Source organism: Dermacentor albipictus, chromosome 2, assembly GCF_038994185.2.
Source record: "Dermacentor albipictus isolate Rhodes 1998 colony chromosome 2, USDA_Dalb.pri_finalv2, whole genome shotgun sequence".
Classification (NCBI taxonomy): domain Eukaryota; kingdom Metazoa; phylum Arthropoda; class Arachnida; order Ixodida; family Ixodidae; genus Dermacentor; species Dermacentor albipictus.
The window spans coordinates 30,248,030-30,263,781 of NC_091822.1; positions in this window are offsets into that span (position 1 = coordinate 30,248,030).

Below are 15,752 nucleotides of genomic sequence, written 5' to 3' on the forward strand. Positions count from 1 at the left end.
GAACTCATTTATTATCTTGATGGGTGGTCCTTGTGACGAAAGGTACGCCCATTCATTTATTGTCTTGATAGGTGGTCATTATTTCACTCGCAACTGCAATCACATTCTTTGATAATGTCAAATCGATGCATGTACGCCGCTGGGTGGTCGGCTGGGCCGGATCAGTGTGGAATCGCAAGGGATATGTCTGCAACATAGAATGTTTAAACCACTCCCTTTTCTGTACCGACACATCAACACTGAAATCACCGACAACGACAACAGGGGTAGCGTCATCGCAGATAATTCACGCAAACTGACTAGCCATCAACGTTACGGGACAATGAGTGATTGCATTTTTTGCTTGCTTACGGAGGTAAGAGCCATTGCTCGCAGGGGTATGAGCCATTGGTGATGACAGTTTTCGACATGCTCTCCTGTATGTTGTATGCATGATTAGAAAGAATTTAGGCACTGTTCGCTTCACTTTGCTGATCGCTTGTAGCCTCTGCCTTATGGAGCTATGACCCATTGAATATTTTGCTTGCTTGCGGGAGCATGAATGCTTACGGCGGTATGAGCCATTGATGATGATAGTTATTGTTCATGGAGAGCAAAACTGCTTGGATCCCTAGCCATATGCAGCTTCGCTGTAAAACAAAAAAGAGTCTTCCCGTGCAATCATGCGTTGTAAATCCGGTGGTCTTGTAGCAAGACCGCACATAGGCTTGCCGACGCGCGCAAGCTCGCGTCTTCGCGCCCTGTGCCTGCCGCGCTTTGGGAAGAAAGGCGGTTAACATATACAAGACGCGCGTGACCATGGTGGAAGGAAAACATTGGACGGGAGCATCGTGCAACGCGATTGAAGCCGAACTTGGTGGCCCAACACACGATCGCACGTCAAAGTGCGCGGTTGGTATTAGTGTTCCCACTCTGCAGGCAGAGCCATGGCAGGGCAGCCTAACAAACTCGCGCGTGTTGGGCCACCAGTGAGCAAATGTATGGGCTTCACGAAGCGTTCGCTTGCTAAGGCTAGTTGCGTGACGTAATGCTCTCTTCTAGATAACTTATTCCTTCCGCCATGGGCGCGACAGTGGGCGCTCGCTCGAATCAAGCCTGGTTCACATGCTTCGACTGGAGCAACAAAAATCGGTCCAGTCACACGTATCGCTATGCGATTTTTAGCTCTTAAACACCTTGGCATACGCCACTTCATGCTTTGTTATTGACAGTGTTCCAAAATGATTCAATATCTATAAACATAATTGTTATATTATTAGACCTGTGAGATCAGCACGGAAAGAAAAAAGAAGCACTATTTCGCATTTGTCTCCCTCCGAGTTGATTGTACATACCACGCCCTAGCTGCGTAGTAAGGGGCGCCGACGCAAGCATTGGACGCGAGCACTGTGTAATGGTATCTTCGACTGGTCACCTGTATGCCCCGAAGAAGAGTCGGGTAGATCGGTCGTTTCCCGAGCTCAAAGGTAGAAGACAATCGCGCAAGCCGAACGTGCGACTCGCTCTCGGAGGAGGAAATTGCTGATGCGAAACCACGTGACTACTGCCAACGTCCGATGTTTCGCCTATCCAAAGCTCCCGGCGCTGCCGGAAAAACCGTCGGACGTGCCGGCGGGACGAACGTTCGTCGAAACACCAGCATGCAGTGGCCTAGGTTGCCAAGGTTACGGTGGGCCGTCGCCAATGCCAGCGACGCGGCGCTGCGATGACGTTTCAATCTCGATGACTGCTCCGACGACAGGGCTCGGAGCGCCTCAGAGCGCTCCAAGATAGAGGAGAGCAATCGAGAAGAACAGGCCGAACGCAGGGCGCGCACCCTCTTTCAACCAGCCGAAGACAACGCCGCTCGTCAGAGCGTTCCAGAGTGCTCAGAAACGACCAGCCGAAGATAGCATAAGATATATGCTCTTTAAATGGTGACACTTATCGGCTTGCTTGCGAGGCGCGATCGACCAGTAACAACGTTTCACGCCCGCCGGTCCACTGACGCCAGCGGCTACCTATCGGTGGTACAACGCAACTTCAAGACAAAAAATCGCTGCCCTTCCACTCTGTGAAGAAGAATCACCGTAAACTGTCTCGCACATGACTGGGTGGAACCCGGCCGCCTCGTGCGTGGACTGCTCTATCTCCCACGTGGATGACAGTTCTGTCTCGTCCGCTATCGCACTCCTGGCCCCTACGCAGCAGAGTGCCTTCGTCATTTGGTTGAATCCACCAATCTTACTGGATGTTTCACCTGTGACGTCAGCGGCCGAAGCTTAAAGGGCAACAGCGGTGCCTCGGATCTTCAGTGGGCGTCTTGACAGCAGCGCATACACGATGTTCAACCGTTGCCTATTTTTCACGCAGCTATGATTTCTTGAAAACGCACGTTCTTTTCGTTCCGATGACCGCTTGTTGCTGCTGCTTCCACACCCACATCATCACGGCTTTGTCTTTGTATGCTCAATTTATGCATTGTGTATTATTATTAGACGGTATTTAAGCGGGGACGTTGATCTCAATCCTGGCCCCAAGAATGAAGCACAGGGGACCAGACCAACTACCCGATTAGCCGGTAATTCATCACACAATACTTCCGAAAATATAATGACGAGTCCTCAGTTGCCGAAATGTTAAATAAACTGCTTTCAGGACGGGAAAAATGGCTCTTGACGTCTCTGCCCTCCGTCAGACTGTCAATTCTTTGTTTCAAAACTTAGAATCTCGGGTTGCTGCTCTCGAATCCTCGTCACCTAACACAGATGCAGCTGCGGATTTTCGATCTAGAATGTCATCGTTTACTCAGAATGACGATTTTCTGTTGGCAAAAGTGGCCGCCTTGGAAACAACTTCCTCAAGTAATGAAGTCAAGGTGACTGCCATTGTTACTAAGATAACGTCCCTTGAATCTTCTCTGTCTTCTAAACCCAGTGTTGTTATTACTCCCCCTTCCGAGTCTTCCAACGTATTCTTGTTCCTAAGTAACACGGTCAACAAACTCGTTGACAAGAATGATGATCTTGGAAACCACTTGCGCCGAAATAATCTTATCTTGTTCGGACTTCCTGAACGTCCTGAAAAAAAATAGTTTACTGCTAAGCAGCCGTGCTGCGTATTTCGCAGAAAATATACTGATCAGTTGTCTCAAGATTGAAAGTTGCCATAGAATTGGAAGATTACAGTAGGGACATACACGTCCGATCATTCTTAAGTTGCTCGATTTTCGCGATAAGATCGAAGTATTAAGGAATGGTCCCAAACTTAAGAACTCAGGGACATGCGCATTAGTGAAGATTTTCCCGCTCGTGTACAATCCATGCGCAGGAAACTGTCGGATGCCACTGCCTCCCACAGAACAAATGGCTACGCTGTGCGTATAAAGTTTCATCGTGTGCTCATCGACAACATCCGCTATGCCTGTGATCACAAAACTAACGCCCTTACCACGAATTCAGCTCTTTCTTCTTTTACTTCCCCCAAGTCCGCTTCGGTTGGTACACAGTGACGACAGAAAATGCGGCATGATGACCTTAAAATTCCGAATGTGAATGCCAGAAGCCTTCTTAGTATGTTTCCTCATTTTGTCTCCTTGACCGCTTTTAATGCTCCTCACATTATTGGTGTGACCGAGACGTGGTTACATGACATTTCGATGCTGAAGTTACTCCACCTGGCTTTACCATTGTGCGCTGAGACAGAACACACAAAGGAAGTGGTGGTGTAGCTCTATTCTTGCTGTCCGATCTTACCTTTTCGATTCTCTGTATTCCTAACGCAGTAGAATCTGCGTGGTGTAAAGTGCCTCTTGGCAACTGCTCTGTCGTTATCGGTGTAATTTATCGCCTTCCGGGGTCTGATGTTGAGCAACTGCTCTTTAGAAGCACTTCTTCATCAACTATGCATGTCATCTTCCAACTTAGTTCTGCTGGACTAATTTAATGCATCATGCATTTCGTGGCAACCCTGCTCTACCACTGGCTACGATTATTCAATCGGTGAAGAACTAATAAATATTGCTCTTTCAGGCAACCTAAAACAAATTGGCACTGAGAATACCAGAGGCCACTCTATTCTGGACTTGCATTTCTTAGCGGAAATCTTGTGGAAGATAGATATAGGTGTGACGTTGTGGATAAAATTTGACCACAAAGTGGTACTAGTTCTTATTTATGTTCCTGTTCCTAAAGCTAAGTTTGTTCTTCGCACTTTTTATGACTTTACACAAGCTAGTGACCAGTCTATCAGTAATTTTCATGCTGATTGTTTTGCGTATTTCGAGCGCCGTAGTATCTACGACGATGTTAATAGTTTGGTTGAGTTCTTCAATGCCGCCATACGTACATGCGTCAGCCGCTTTGGTCCACTAAAAACCAAAAAAAAAGAAACGTTGACCTGCCATCGATGACCAGAGAGATCCTTCACCTTTCTCGCCGCCTTGCTAGACTTAGGCGACAAAGACGCGCCGGTGGTACTTTTGTAACCACACTGTCGTAACCACACTGTTTAGTCGAATGAACTTCGACTAAAACCTAAAGCAGTCAGAAATTTCTTCTACGCCATCAGTTTACCTAGTTTGCTATAATCAAATCCTAAAAAAAATTTGGGGTGTGATTTCGCCCGGTAAGACTCCTCAGTCCTTCATAATAAACGATGTTTCCACTAATGATCCTCATATTATTGCAGCTGCTTACAACTCATATATTCAGTCAGTATAATCTGCAGACAGTCTTGAAATCCCTCCTGTGCACGTTAAAGAACCCCAGGTGGTCAAAATTTCCGGAGTCCCCCACTACGGCGTGCCTCATAATCAGAAAGTGGTTTTGGCACGTAAAACCCCATATATTATTATTATTGAAATCCCTCCTTTCAGTTCAGAATCAGTCTTGCTATTAATAACTTCAGCGTATCTATGTCGGGTGTCTTAGTTTTAAACTTAGATACTAAAAAGGGTTGCAATTCTGCTAACATTCATAATACCTTTTTTCGTACGGTATGCTCTCTGGTCCAGCAGGTTTCTTAGAGTAATAGTAAATAAATCCTTGCAAACAAGTACCGTTCTATCAGCCTGGAAAGTTGCGAAAGTTGTACCCTTGCACAAGTCTGGGAGTAAATACAACCTATCCAACTACAGACAGATTTCCTTAGCCTCTAGTTGCAGTAAACTTTTAGAACACGTCGTCTACAAACTTCAGTTTCTTGAGGCCAACAATATTTCAAGTCTTCCAGCATGCATTTTGCAGCGGCCTCAGCACCATTACGCAAACATCCGAATTTGCTCATGATATCTGCCACGCACTTGACCTAGGCCTTCAAATTGATGCCATATTTGCGGACATTTCCAAAGCCTTTGATACACTTGTACATCCCAAGCTTTTGGATAAATTAAATAGTATTTGAAATAATCCTAGCTTGGCAACCCGCACCTCTAGTTTTCTGTCAATTAGATCGCAATACGCTTGTTTCGATTCTGCAAGATCACCTACGGTGGCCGCTACCTCTGGTGTTTCGCAGGGATCAGTTTTAGGCCTGCTTCTCTTCCTCCTGTATATAAATGACCTACCTAAGTATGTGCTAGCAAATAAAATCCGTCTTTACGCCGATGACTGCGTTATCTATCACACAATTGCCAATCATGAAGTTCACGCCGTTATGAAAAATGCATTTTCTAACTTTTGTGCCTGGTGTAATGAGTGGCAGATGAACATAATTTTTGCAAAACTGTCTCCATCTCCTTCTTTATTGCTTCAACGATATTCCTCTAGAAAACGTTTCTCAATATAAGTACCTTGGCATTGTATTCACACACGATTTATCCTGGTCCAAACATATTGAAGCAACATGTTCTAAAGCTCTAGCACGTCTAGGTTACCCAAAGCGTTCTCTGCGCTCAGCCCCTAAAGAAACAAAATTGCTCACTTACAAAACCCTAGTGCGGCCCATCTTGGATTGCGGGTGTGCCATTTGGAATCTATACCTGAAATGCGACATAAAAAAACTCCATAAAAAAATCCGTCCAAAAGAAAGCTACCTGATTTATATGCCGGCATTACGACAAGCACTTCTCCCCCTCATCTAACCTTGCCTCCTTGAACCTCTCTCGCTTGTAGAGCGGCGTAGTGTAGAAAGTCTTAAACCGTTTTACATGCTGCTCATCATTGAAATACATCAAGTCTGCTAAAGCGTCTGACATACGGAATTTTAACCCTCTAAATATAACACCCCTGTACGGCCCCACTGAACAATTCAAATATAGTTTTTTCCCCGATTTATTGAATTGTGGAACCAACTTCCCCCTAACATACGAAAATTGGCATTTGACGATTTTGTTAAGGCAATCACTGGTTTATGCCCGTGATTCCTAAAACCATGTATTATTTACTATGTTTATACTGCCACGTGGCAGTGACGGTGATGAAAGCAGCCAATCTGGAAAAGACGAAACTAGCGTTTTATTGGGCGAACTTGTGCCCTCAAAAACAGGCTACACTCAAAGAACGGCGACAGTGGCTAACACAGTCGGCGATCATGAAACATCTGCGGGTCAAGCGCGTCGGCTTTTATACATCAGTCGTCGAATGTTCCAGAGTTATCACTGGAACCCGCGTGTCTTCCGCAAAGTTCTACATTATTCGCGTCACGCACACATGCAATCAGATTACAGAAGGTTCTGTCACAGACAGCGGATGGAAGCATCGATAACGTTCCAGAAACTTCCGATACATGCAGGCGCGTCCTACGCTGCGCGATAACATTTGTTAGGTGGTGAAACGTGTCGCCCGATAAAGACAAACAAGTACACGTGTCAATATGCATGCATGTATGTACAGAGACCATTTTTCTTTCTTAACGTATTTATTATACTCGTGCTTTGTTTTGTACCTTTGATTTGTGTATCCCCTTTTCTTGTGTGTCGGCACCCTTGATTTTGTACCCCACTCCTGCGATAACCCTCGTAGTGTTGCAGCATATATACATAAATAAAAATAAATAACTAAAATGAGTAGCGAAGCTGTGAATGTGGGCCCCTTAATGGTGAACTGCACCTCCGCCGCGGGTTAGCCCAGTATTGCACTATCTTCGGGATCGGCCCACGTATGGGGAGTGTTTAACGCCTAATTCACCTCCACCGCGGGTCGGGTCGGCATTGCATAATCCTCGGGATCGGCCCATGTACGGAGAGTGCTTAACGCCTGCTTCACCTCCGCCGCGGGTTGGCCCAGCATTACACAATCTTCGGGATAGGCCCACATATGGGAAGTGCGTAACGCCTCCTTCACGTCCCCCGCGGGTCGGCCCGGCATTGCACTATATTCGGGATCTCCCCATGTGTGAAAAATTGTTGGTCTATGTCCACGGAGACGAGATCCGTCAGAACCTAGCCATAAACAGCTTCGCTGTAAAAATGTTTCGTCTCCCGTTGGTATAGCAACCGGCACTTCGTGGGAAACCCGAAATTATCGTGTGATGCGGCGTAAGTAGTTCACTGGCGCAGAGCGAAAGGCATCTGTCTATAAGTGATACCGAAGTAGCGGGTATAGATCTGAGAGATCTGAGGCATCCGTGTGTTACTGAATTCAAATTTCCCGCGATGCGCCGGTTGCTATATCTCCGGTAGATAAAACATTTTCTGTATTAAAGTTGCGCGGTCCCCCCGATAGATATCCACTGCCGTCAGTGGACCCACGGGCGCACGCCGTTGTATGCTTCATCTGGGGCACTATTCTGGACATCCCGCCATTTTCTTCGTTGCGTGACGTAAAGTGGCGCCGATGGCGCCATTTTGCTTGATGCCAACTTGACCTTTTGCCTAAGAAACTGAAATGAAGCCCCTGAACGTAAGGCTCTTGGTAAAGCAAAACAGTTTTCCTCCACAGCAAAAAAAAAAATATTGGAGAACGCTTAAGCTTCGCCTTCAAGAGTGGAATGCGATAGCGTTATCGCATCCCGTTCGCACCGCCCACTCATTCGCTCGGCATGCTCTTGACGAGACGAAGGGGAGAAGCGGGTGAGTGGCGCGCCACCGGTCAGGGCAGCGCCGTACATTGCGAGGGGGGGGGTCTTCTGTGTTTGCCGCAAGATGGCTCTGCGTGTGCGCCAAGCGCAGAAGAAATGTAACGGAAACGTACTTCGCTACTCGTTTAACTGCGACTTCTGTAATTTACATGCTCATAATTACCGATATACACCGCAGTATAGCTTTCTACGGCACGTTTCTAAGGCAACACCGCATTCACTATAGACGCGTTGGTCCCGCATTGAACGATCGAGCTCATGGCTGAGTGGTAGCGTCTCCGTGTCACACTCCGGAGACCCTGATTCGATTCCCACCCAGCCCATCTTGCAAGTTGTTTTTATTTATGAATTTCCTTCCGGGATATTTTGCTCACGGCCAACGCCGCCAACGCCGACGACACCGGCTTTTCTGCGACACGAGCTCCTTAACGCTGTCGCGTTGATAAAGCAGCTAGCTCAAAGCGCATGATTATTCTGTCGAAAACGCTTCTCGCTTCCATCGTCTGCTGCGTACAAGCCGTATTCTGCTTCATTAGCTAGGATGCGTGTCTCCGTGAAATGGAATGAGTCATCGTACGTTTGCGACAACGCCCTTCTTTTCTGACTTGATGCAACGTACGCGACCTACCAGTGGTGGGGCGCGCACGTTCTAGGCCACGTTATCGCTATCTCGTAACATAACAAATGATAGGTGGCGTGCGTACCAGCAGGTTTCTTCGCTGTTTAAAAGCGCAGTGAATAAAGCTAAACGCGTTTTCTTTCAGAATACACTTCCATCTCTGCTGACTGAAAATACTAAAAAAATTAGGAAAGTTGTGAAAGGTTCTGAAAGTAACACAACATCGTTAACAGATGTAGAAGGTGCTGTTGTTCCGCATGAAGAATGTTGTTCTGTACTCAATGAAGTATTTTGTAAACAATTTTTGAATAACGCGTTGCCCTGTACTACTCCACCTGCAGTTGATAAGATTAATTTTCCCCAGATGTAGCCCTTGATAATTATTTACGATGGTGTTGTGAACTTCATTCGTAAATAAAAAACATTCGTCGTCGTCAGGGGTCATCATTATTATCTTCAACCTATTTTATGTCCACTGCAGGACCAAGGCCTCTCCCTGCGACCTCCAATTACCCATGTCCTGCGCCAACTGATCCCAACTAGCACCCGCAAATTTCCTTGTTTCGTCGCACTACTTAGTCTTCTGCCGTCTTCTGCTGCAGTTCCCTTCTCTTGGTATCCATTCCGTCACCCTAATGGTCCAGCGGTTATCTAATCTACGCATTACATGACCTACCCAGCGCCATTTTTCCCTTAATGTCTATTAAAATATCGTCTATACCCGTTTGCTCTCTGATCCAAACTGCTATCTTTCTGTCTCTTAATGTTATGCTTATTATTCTTCGTTCCATCGCTCTTTGCGCGGTCCTTAACTTGTTCTCGAGCTTCTTTGTCAATCTCCAAGTCTCTGCCCCATATGTCAGCAGCGGTGAAATGCACTGATTGTATACCTTCCTTTTCAATGATAACGGTAAGCTTCCAGTCAAGAGTTGGCAATGTCTGCCGTATGCGATCCGACCCATTCTTACTCTTCTGTGAATTTCCTTCTCATGGTCAGGGTTCCCTGTGATTAGTTGACCTAGGTAAACGTACTCCTTCACAGACTCTAGAGGCATACCTGCGATCCTGAACTCTTGTTCCCTTGCCCGGTTATTTGTGATTATCTTTGTCTTCTGTATATTAATCTTTAACCCCACTTTTGCACTCTCCCTGTTAATTAAGGTCCTCAATCATTTGTTGGAACTCGTCCGCAGTGCTGCTGAATAGAACAATGTCATCAGCAAACCGAAGGTTGCTGGTGTATTCGCCGCCGATCCTTACTCCTACACCTTCTCAGTATAATAGCTTTATTACTTCTTCTAAGCACGCAGTGAATAGCATTGGAGAGATTGTGTCTCCTTGTCTCACCCCTTTTCTTATACGTATCTTCCTACTTTTCTTGTGTAGAATTAGGGTGGCTGTGGAATCTCTGTAGATATTTTCCACGGTGTTTACGTAAGCGGTATGTACTCCTTGACTACACTTTGCCTCTATGACTGCTGGTATCTCTACTGAATCAAATGCTTTTTCGTAATCTATAAAAGCCATATCGAGAGGCCCATTGTACACTGCGTATTTTTTTATAACCTGATTAATGACATGGATGTGATCCATAGTAGAGTACGCTTTCCTGAAGCCAGCCTGTTCCTTTGTTTGACTAAAGTATAGTGTTGCCCTTATTCTATTGGAGATTATTTTGGTAAATATTTTACACAATACTGGGACTAAGCTAATGGGTCTATAATTTTTCAGTTCTTTAACGTCTCCCTTTTGTGGATCAGTATAATATTTGCATTCTTCCAGTTTTCTGGGACCCTTGCAGTCTATAGACACTTCGTATAGAGAGCTGCCAGTTTTTCTAGTATTATGTATCCTACATATTTGATTAAATCGACTGTTATTCCATCTTCTCCGGACGCTTTTCCCCGTTTCATGTCTTCCAAGGCCCCAGTCTTACCTCATCTTTAGTTATAGGAGGAGTTTCTGCATCCTGTTCGTTATTGATTCGAAGTGAGTATTCCTGAGTCCTCTGGGTACTGTACAGGTCAGTATAGAATTCTTCGGCTGCTTTTATTATACCTTCGAGATTTCTGATGATATTACCCTGCTTATATTTCAGTGCATACATCTTGATTTGTCCTATGCCAAGTTTCCTTCTCACTGATTTCAGGCTGCATCCATTTTTTACGGCTTCCTCGGTCTTTCTCACGCTATAATTTCAAATATCACTTATTTTCGCCTTGTTGATCAGTTTTGACAGTTCCGCAAATTCTGTCTGATCGCTTGATGTGGACACTTTCTTTCTTTGTCGTTTCTTTATTAGGTCCTTTGTTACCTGGGAGAGCTTGCCTACTGTTTGCCTTGGTGCCTTGCCTCCCACTTCAATTGCTGCCTCTGAAGCCAGCCTCGTTATGGTTTCATTCATTACCTCTATGTCATCATCTCTCTGTTCTAAGGCTGCATATTTCTTTGCAAGTACCAACCTAAATTTGCCTGCTTTTACCCTTACTGCCTCTGAATTGACCTGTTTCTTCTTGACCAATTTTACTCTTTCTCTTTTCAAATCAAGGTGAATCCTAGCCCTCCCTAACCTATGATCACTGCACTATACCCTACCTATCACCTTGTAAGATTTGGAGTCGGGCTTGTAGGACGATGGGAGGAAATTGGGGCGACAGGACTAGGCGAGCAGGATTTATTTACATATTTGCATTTTGAACAAGAGATACATTTACACAGTCTATGCGTGACTCCCAAATGGAGCCCGCAAGACGAACATACAGCACACAGCTCACGAGTACATTTCGAGCACAGAGCACGACGACGAGCACACTCTAGCAGCCGACAATAGCTGCTTATAAGCACTCCGTTTGACGTCATTGCAGACTACACGCCTTTTTGGAAGAGGGTGGCTCACACACACGTGCCGCACAAGTTTCAGTGCTCTCTCGAGGGCTGATGACATTTGCAGCGCAGTTGTCGTGGTATCCATTGTCCTGCGTCCCCGTAGTCAGGTGGTCGCGCCCGACTTCAGCCAGCGCCTCTAAATTCCAGAGCTGCCTTTTTCCTGTAGTCGCCACGTGTGCCGGCAGACTGTAAGAATCCTGGGGCCCCCGTACCGCAAAGCACTCTTTTGCCAGGGAGGCTCCCCCTGCCGCAGAGAGACCATGACGACCCGGCAAATTAACCAACAATGCACGGGGCGCCAAAGTGGCCAGCCCTGCTGTTGTCACCGATCCTCCAAACGAGGCGCATGGTCGGTTAGTGCTGTCCTCGCTGCTTCTCTTCGGGGAAGATTGCAACGCTCGCAGCTACAGCTGGCTGAGAAAACCTGTAGGCCCGCAACTCGGCAGGCCATTCCTAACCTCTACATCCTGCACAATGCTGGTATCGGCAGAAAGTATGAAATCGATTTCATTTCTTGTTTCGCCATTAAGGCTTTTCCAGGTCCACTTTCTGTTGCTACGTTACTGAAAAATAGTGTTCATTATTCTCAGCTTATTCTTTTCCGCGAATTCTACCAGCACCTTTCTTCTAGCTTTCTAGAACCGACGCCGTAGTGGCCAAATTGCCTGTTCACCCTCCTGCTTTTTCCCCAAATTTGCACTGAAGTCACCCATTACTATTGTAAACCGAATTTGCACTTTTCTCATCGCTCATTCAACATCTTCATATAACTGATCTACTTCCTCATCGTCATGACTGGATGTCGGAGTATAGGCTCGTACTCACATTATTCTATACCTCTTATTAAGTTTGATTACGACTACTGCTACCCTATCGTTAATGCTGTAGAATTCGTCAATGTTGCCTGCTATGTCCTTATGGATTAGGAATCCTACCCCGTCTTCATATCAGGGAGACATCTATAACAGAGGGCAAAGCCATTATTTAGCAATGTGTAAGCCTCACCAGTTCTTCTAATCTCACTTAGGCCGATAATATCCCAAAGAACGTCTGAGAGTTCTTGGAAGAGTCCTGCTAAGCTTGTCTCACTCTAGAGGGTTCGGGTGTTAAACGTTGCAAGGGTCAGTTTCCATTGGCGGCCTGTCCGGAACCAGAGATTCTTAGCACCCTCTGCTGGTTTCATCTAGCAAATCTGAAAAGGTCAAGCAAATCTTAAAACATCAAGAAATTTAAAAACGTCAGACAAGGTTGCAAACGTGTCTGAAAGCGTCAAACAACTCTGTAAGCTTGTCTGAAAACATCGAGTAAATCTGAAAACGTCAAGCAAGTCTGCAAGCTACAGGAAAGTCTGGAAATTACAAGCAATTCTGCAAACGTCAAGAAAAGGTGCAAACGTCAAGAAAGTCTCAAAAGTTCAAGCATGTCTGAGAATTTGAAGCAAGATTGAGAACTTGAAGCTAGTCTGCAAACGTGAAGCAGGTCTGAAAACATGAAGCAAGTCCACAAACATCCAGCAAGTCTGAAAACGTCAAGCAAATCTGCAAACGTTCAGCAAGTCTGAAATGTCAGGCAAGTCTGCAAACGTTCAGCAAGTGTGCAAATATCAAGCCACTCTGCAAACATACAGCAAGTCTGCAAACGTTCAGCAAGTCTGAACACGTCAAGCAAGTCTGCAAACGCCAAGGAAGTCTGCAAATATCAAGGAAGTCTGCAAATGTCAAGTCTCAAAACGTTAAGCAAGTATGAAAACCTCAAGGAAATATGAAAACGTCAAGCAAGATTGAAAACGTGTCTGACAACGTCAAGCAGGTCCGAAAACGTCAAGCAAATCTTAAACCGTCAAGCAACTCAGAGAACACCCACCAAGTCTGAAAACCTTTAGCAAGTTTGAAACCTTGAAAGAAGTCTCAAAACATCAAGCAAGCAAATCTCAAAACGTTTAGAAAGTCTGAAAACGTCAAACAACTCTGAAAATATCCAGCAAGTCTGAAAACTTCCAGCAAGTCTGAAAGCGTCAAGCAAGTCTGCAAACTTCAAACAAGTCTTCAAACATCAAGCAAGTTTGCAAATGTCAAGCAAGTTTGTAAACAGCAAGCAAGTCTGCAAAAGTCAACGAAGTCTGAAAATGTCAACCTAGTCTGAAAACGTCAAGCAAGTCTGAAAACGTCAAGCAAGTCTGAAAACTTCAAGCAAGTCTGAAAACTTCAAGGAAGTCTCAAAACTTTATTAAAGCAAATCTGACAACCTCAAGCAAATCTGAAAACGTCAAGCAACTCTGATAGCGTCAAGCAAATCTTAAAGCGTCAAAAATTATCTGAAAACGACCAGGAAGTTAACGTCCAGCAAGTCTGGAAACGTGCAGCAAGTCTGCAAACGTCGAGCCTGAAAACGTTGAGCAAGTCGGAAAGCACCAGGAAAATATGAAAACGTCAAGCAAGATTGAAAACGTGTCTGAAAAGGCCAAACTAATCTGAAAATGTGTCTGAAATCCTCAAACATGTCTGAAAATAACCAGCAAGTCTGAAAACGCCAAGAATCTGAAAACGTGAAGCATGTTTGCTCATGTCTAGCGAATCTGAAAACTTCGAGCAAATCTGAAAACGTCAAGCACATCTTAAAACATCAAGACATTTAAAAACCTCAAACTCCGTAAACTTGTCTGAAAACGTCAAGTAAGTCTCAAAATGTCAAGTAATTAACTCTGAAGACGTCAAGCAAGTATGCAAGCTACAGGAAAGTCTCGAAATTACAAGCAAGTCTGCAAACGTCAAGAAAGTGCGAAAATTTCAAGCAGGTGTGAAAACGTAAAGCATGTCCGAGAACTTCAAGCAAGTTCGAGAATTTCAAGCAAATTTCACAACTCCACGCAAGCTTGAGAAGTTATAGCAAATCTGCAAACGTGAAGCAGGTCTGCAAATGTGAATCAAGTCTGCAAACATCCAGCAAGTCTGAAAGCTTCCAACTGTGAAAACGTCAAATTGAAAACGTCAAGTATTTCTGCAAGCGTCAAGCAAGTCTGCAAACGTCAAGCAAGTCTGCAAACGCCAAGCAAGTCCGCAAACGTTCAGCAAGTGTGCAAACATCAAGCCAGTCTGCAAACGTTCAGCAAGTCTGAAAACGTCAAGCGCGTCTGAAAACGTCAAGCGAGTTTCAAACGTCAAGGAAGTGTGTAAATGTCAAACAAGTCTGCAAACGTCACGCAAGTCTGAAAATTTCAATGAAGTCTGCAAATGTCAAGTCTGAAAACGTCAAGCGAATTTCAAAACATCAAGGAAATTTGAAAACGTCAAGCAAGATTCAAAACGTTTCTGAAAACGACAAGTGAGTCTGAGAACCTTAAGCAAGTTTGAAACCTTTAAAGTCTCAAAACATCAAGCAAGCAAATCTCAAAGCTCAAGAAAGTGTGAAAACGTCAAACAACTCTGACAATGTCCAGCAAGTCTGAAAGCATCGAGCAAGTTTGCAAACGTGAAGAAAGTCTGCAAACGCCAAGCAAGTCTAAAAACGTCCACCATGTCTGGAAACGTCAAAGAAGTCCGAAAACTTCAAGGAAGGCTCAAAATTTCATTCAAGCGAATCTTACAATGTCAAGCAAATCTAAAAACGCCAAGCAAATCTGAAGGCACCGTCGACTTGGCTGGGACGGCGGCAGAGCCTTCTGCTCTGAACTCGGATATTTGCTTCTTTTAGTTAACAAACAAACTGGGGTAAGGGGTGTAACAAGCATGTGACGCCCCCTCGGGCATAATCTTCGTTGGCCCGCCAGTCTCGGTGGCCTGCCAGGCTCGTTAGGCAACATTGGTCACCGCACCAATAAATACCGACGAGCACAACTGCTCGACTATAGTGTACTAGAATACTTCTAGTTCACTGTAGCTCGGCGGTCAATCATCGTCCATCACCACCACGCTGCGGAGCGTCTATCGAAGGGTGCCTCGAGCCCTCCCTCGTTTACGAACCCGGGCAGGTCGTGACACATAAGTCGTTTCGATGGTGTCAATAGGTTATGTCATTACACTGATTCAATGCTAAATGCATTACCGTCAAGACATCGTGAGTTGATTTCTGCCGAATTTTTATAAACACTACACAGCCAATAACTTCTACCTAACCATTTGCTACACAATTACGATTTACCTTATTAAATGGATACATTTTAATTAGACACTAATTACCACGTATCACCCGTCACCCCGTGGTCGCCACCATTGATGAGCTAGGTCTCCAACCGAACCGTCCCTTTATTTTT